Here is a 6000-nt window from a genome sequence, read left to right on the forward strand (position 1 = left end):
ATCCCCAAATCGTAATACAATTTAAGCGGTCAAGTCCAGGCAGTTTTACTTCAAAATCGTATTATGATTTAACAATCGTAACGCGACTTTGAAGACATAATAAAAAATTTTAAAGTTTGTAATTTTTTCCTGGACTTCCACTTTTAAGAAACAAGAGTTTTTTAAGAGGAGATTGTGACACAACATCAGTATTGTATCACAATCTTCTTGGCAGGGCTTGCACACTAAAACTTTGAAAGAAAAATTCCTGCCTGTTTTGTGTTTCGTTGTTGAAAATATTTTTTTTTATATTGAAAACAATAAAAATAAATACTACCTGAAATTAAATCTAGTGGGTTGCCTCCCACCAAGCGCTTTCTTTTACGTCATTGAGCTTGACGCTTCAACCACTGTTAGGGTGGCAAATATGTCAGAAAGAACACATCACCCTTCTTCTTCCTCTTGTTAGGCAGGAAATCCATGAACTTGGCATAAAGAAGTAGATGCTCCCATGTGCTCACAGTTAAACCTTTGGAATTTAAGCTCTCCCACCTTAGAGAAAGACATGCATCCATTTGCACACGAGTGATTTCCTTAGCCCCTGTTTGTTCAGACTTCAGGAAAATGTCAGCACTCCTCACTTTTGGATTTTCTTCCACCACAACCTTGTGACACTCAATCTCCATCTGAACCAGCTTCCTCTGAGACTCATGTGCTTTCTCAACAAGATCACCACACTGAACATCAAACTTTTCAAATAAAACTTGATTTGACACCAAGAAATCATCTAAAATATTCTGAAGTTGAGTATTGTAATCGATGTTGATCACCTCTTTCTTTCCTTCACCATCACTACCTGGTTGATTCGCCTCATAATGACCACAACTCGAGATTTTGTTGTCCAAAATTTTGATCTTAAAAGATAGCATATATTTCTCATACTGCAACTTAGCAATCTCTTTTGTGTCATAGAGGAGTAACCTGTCTATCATAGCTGCAAAACTTGGATAAACTTTTCAGTAGCACAGTACAATGAGAAGAAAACAAAGAGCATAATATTTTTTTTTTTATAAATATATATACAAAAATATAAATGACAGAAATCCTAAATTATAACGTAATTGCCTTGTTGAAATAAATCAACAGTCCCCGGCAACGGCGCCAAAAACTTGATAGATCTCTGGCAAGTGCACCAAATACTATCGAAGTAGTAAAAATATCGATCCCACGAGGACTGTTTTTAACTTCAATAATTCAATTTCGTTATATAATTAGGATGTGTAAAGTTTATTTTTAGTTTGCCACTAGGCAGAAGATTTGGTTTGATTTTATGAAATCAAATAAAAGAGAAGATTTGATTAAGAAAATATGAGAGAAAGATGAGATCAGATCCGTCGAATCCTCTAAGTTCCCCTAATTGGTCTACTGCACCTATTTGTTATGAATCCTCTTCTAGTTTACGATGATTAACAAATTAGCCCTAATCAATCCCTTGAGTTAGGACCCTCTTCTTAAACTACAACCCCTAATTCCTTAGGTGGTCTAATAATTCTTGAAGGTTTTACCGAACGTTAACCTAATATCACTAACAAACGATTATCTATTCCTAGACTAACCCTGTTTATTAGAACAATTCAATTAGGTCTAAGTTGAAAGCCATGGTCAGTGGTCATTCATTCTCACGAAATCAAGTTATATGTGATCAATATATAAAAAGCATTAAGAACAATTGAATTGAATAAACTAGAATTGAATTCATAAACAAAATAGAGTTTCACAGCAACATGTGTCAATTAGGGTTACAAAAATTCATCTCGGATCTAATCTCTAAGAGATTTAGCTACTCATAATCGAGTTTACAAATAGCATAATCAATGAAATAATTAAAACATACATGAATTGGTAAAAGGTTGAAGAAATCGCCCTTCTATCCGTCTCTGATGTCTCAAAATCGCACTTTGCTCTCCAAAATCGTAACTCCTTTTTCTTCTGGCTGAGTGCAGTATTTATAGAGATTTATGGGCCTGACCTAGCAAAATCGCGCCGCACCATGTATATAGGCGTGCCGCGATTTCCTCTTTACAGGAAGTGTGTATTTTTTGTTCCAAAATCGCGGCAAGGCTCCATTTTGGCGTGGCGCGATTTGGTCTGGCTGAACTTCAGTTTTTCATCTTTTTGTACCCCGGAATAGTGAAAATTGCATGAGAACTCTAACAAAATGTCACAATAAGTCCTAAAAATTACGTAATGACAGCATGTCATCACTGTGGAGATAAATTTAGATGGACAAGATGTTGTGCTAAATTTTCTGCATATGTATTAGTTGGATATGAAAATGGGTTTGCAACAACCCATTGCTTGGATCGATGAGGCGGGGAGCTGCTTTTTTCCTGAAATTTTTGCTGGTTATGCTGACAAACCCAATAATATAGGAGAGCATGAGGGTGGAGAAAGTCCTAATGTGAAAGATCCATATGAGATAAAATTACATTTATCAATGAAAATAAATGGGGCAAGTGAATCTAAGTTAGGGGAGAATAATGGAGAGTCTAATGTTTCTTCAAGTGAGAGGAAGAAAAATGGTTATGGACATTCTGCAATGGACACTGTAAGTTTTTTCATGAGTTTTACATATTCTGTATTCCAAGTTTTCCATGTAAAATGCAATTGTAATACCAATTTTTAACTATTTTTTTAATATAAGAATGCCTTCTCCAATGTACACATTTCCACCCTCATATTTAAATTTTTTCCCTTCTGATTTTAACACACTCACATGCAATATTTTGGGGATTTCATCTTCTGAGATTCTTCCTCTAAGTTTAGTCCTATAACATTTTTCTTTATTATGTTTATCCAAACAATTTTGGTTTGTGGGATTCATCAGGGAAAAGATGCTTGTATTCCTTCTAATACACAAAGAACATCGAGATCTCGTTGGACATCATTTCGCACGCTTTTAGCTACCATCAGAAACATGGTTCCTTCCGATAGTATGAATCAAATCAATGGACATTATGCAGAGTTGATGGTACGTAATTTAGCTCCAATTGATGCCTATATTTTAAATGATTAATTATATCTAATGTATCAAGGTGTGCTTGTGCAGTCAAATAAGATTTCACGTGATGAATTTGTGCGGAAGTTGAGGTTGATTGTTGGAGCCAATATACTGAAATCTGCAATAACAAATATTCATTTTAAGGTATCGAACTTATTTATCTAAAAATTTATTTTGGCTTTCAACTATGATATTTTTTATTGTATTGTGTTTATACCTCCCATCAAAATCACTTGAAGTTAAAGTTGCAGTTACATGTGTTATTCTTAACATTTGTATTATGGAATCATATAAACTATCTCTTGCAATTTGATTATGCTCCTAATGTTGAACTAGCTTCTTGTAGAGATCATCAAGTGGTGGATCAAACGGTTCAAACATTAAGCAAGAGTAAGGCATTTGAATGAGGAAGAGGAGGAGATCTTTCACTTGGAGCTAACTATTGTCAACATGAAGTTGTGATATTGTTTGCTCCTATGAGAATTACTTTTAATTTCATTTTATCGTCCTAATTTCCAGTATCGATATGGAATCGTAGCGCATGTTTGCTACTGGAACTTCAATACAATTTATTTTAAAATGTTTGGTGATATGTACTCTGAACTTCCATATTTTATGGTTTTGTAATAAATTGTGTAAATTGGATATTCGTTATATTATTTTGGCTGCAAATTGTTTGTTGGTGCAAATGATAAAAATTGTTGGATTTCATTGTGTCTTGATGAAACATTTGTGAGTTGTGGGGTGGTTTTGGGAATCAATCTTACTTTGTTTTCCCGTAGTTACATAATTTGCCAACATAATTCAAGAATATGGGGTATAATAATCAAGGATTAGAGAATTGGTAGAACAATATTTGATTTCATTTATTTGGAAATGGAAATATGATTTATTTTGTAAATAATACATTAAAATATGATAACCTGGATATTCAGTGGAGGGTGATGAGTAAAATTGGTTGACAGGTCGACATTCTGTTAACATTGATTAACTATTGAATAACGAAAGTTTAACGTAAGGACCTAACTGAAAGATATAAAATAGTTTCTAGTTTTGATTACACATTTTTTTTAATTTAGGGACTTCAATAATTGATTCATAAGGACACATGTGAATATGTTATTAATATTGTAATCGGAAGTTTTAGCACAACTTTGCTAATTTAAAAATGAAAATCGCCTTGAACATTATTTTGATTTTATAGTTTCATCATAAATAATCTAGCACCTGCAGTTCTTTAATATTATCATCTTTTTCTTTCTGGATTGCAAGAGGTCGAAGCCTAGAGAGAAAAAACTACAAATTAATCAAATTCAAAGTACCATTTCCACTTTGGTCAACTAATAAATAAGACTCCACTTGAGCAGGACCATGCTCATAATATATCAAATAAAAAGTTCCACCATAGGCTATATTTCCCAAAACATTTGCATAAGAATCCGCTTCTCGAAAAATGTCTGACACACATTTCCTAATCCATACGAAGAAGCCAAAAAAGATTGTGAGACTAAGTCATCCAAACACAACTATATACTCATTGATTTTATCACTAATTGTCAATGGAATTTCCCATCCTCAGTGACTGTAGCTTTTCCAAATCTCAGATACCTTTTGGAGCAAGCCACAATCCCAATCTTCAAACAATCACAGACTGGTATGGATTTCTTCCAGTTCAGGTGATTTATCTTTCAAAGAAGTTTTTATGCACAAAGCTCCCAAATGTAAAAATATTTCTTGGGCGAAAACTATTTGGTCCCCATAGTTTCTCATAATATGTTCCTTGATTCAAATAAGATGGGTAAAACAGTAAAACTATTTGTCTTTTTATTTTTTTTTGTCAGAAATAAACACACTTTTTTTTTAAGAGCAAAATTTTTGACTCTTGATTTTTTTTTATCTTTTTCCTATTTTATTTTTTTGTGTAGATCCATGGTGATCTATATTTTTTCTTTTTCTGACAAATATGTTCTACTGTTACCCCACCCCAAACTTAAAATGTTGCTAAATCTAAAGAGAAACCCCAAACTTAGCTTCAAAATATGTGCAGTCATAATAATACCTATCTAACCTCTAGTGAAATCAAACAAGGTGCATTTAAGGTTCAGGAATGTGACATGATTTGTCACTAAGTAACATGAAAGAAATTTCTGTCTGGATGCACAAAGTGGTTTCACAAAGGAAAATAAGAATATAAAGGGTGCTTGAAAGGCTCAAGGTACCAAAGAAAAATGCCTCGTGTGTATAATAATCTAACCGATCGTCCGTAAAGAACGGCAACAAATTCGAGCAAAAATAGTATTTACATGGAACACTCATGTCATACCCCAAATTTTGAGCAGTTAAACTTTTTATTCGGTTCTTTAAACAGTTAAAAAGTTTTTATTCGTATTTTAAAAGCCGAGTAATTTCGTCGTCTCAGACGAAATTTCGGCAGAGAGGTATTTTGAAATACCTCATTTTGGTTACCGAAAGGGACAATTTTTTTTTATTAACTCATTTATTTTATGGGAAATACTAATATGCATGAAAAAAAATTTCGTTACATTTGCACGAAGGTCATTTGATCTAGTTCTCTTAATATTTTTTAAGCAAAATGGCCCATTAAATTAATGATGCACTTTTCCTTAGAGAAATCACAAATTAAGGATCCTGTCGTGGTGAATGGTGCACCTCCAAATTATATATTGAGTAGGTTGTGATGACAGTCAGTCATTCGCTATTTTTAGAGTCATTTTAATTAAGTTTTTTGTCTATTTTTATGAAGTTAGTATTTATTTAGAGTCATTTGGAATAAATTATTGTTTGTTATTTATTGAGTCAAAGTAGTTTATTATTACTATTATTGGTCAATTAGTGTGGTTAGTAAAGAAAATAAAACATGGTTGCATGAATTAACGTGATTGGCCAAAGAAATGTTAAACAAATTGAAACTAAAGAATGTGGCCATAGGTACAACATAA

At 33.0% G+C, this 6000-nt stretch overlaps 1 long non-coding RNA gene across 1 annotated transcript; it reads left to right on the forward strand.

The window, feature by feature from the left end:
- The first annotated feature begins 2872 nt into the window (after positions 1 to 2872).
- On the forward strand, positions 2873 to 3638 carry LOC146921721 (uncharacterized). Its single transcript, XR_015010794.1, has 3 exons — positions 2873 to 3010; positions 3089 to 3184; positions 3387 to 3638. It is a non-coding gene; the product is annotated as an uncharacterized LOC146921721 (long non-coding RNA).
- The last annotated feature ends 2362 nt before the right edge of the window (positions 3639 to 6000 follow it).

This window comes from Medicago sativa, chromosome 5, assembly GCF_051527215.1.
Source record: "Medicago sativa cultivar Bolivia chromosome 5, Bolivia_mono, whole genome shotgun sequence".
Classification (NCBI taxonomy): domain Eukaryota; kingdom Viridiplantae; phylum Streptophyta; class Magnoliopsida; order Fabales; family Fabaceae; genus Medicago; species Medicago sativa.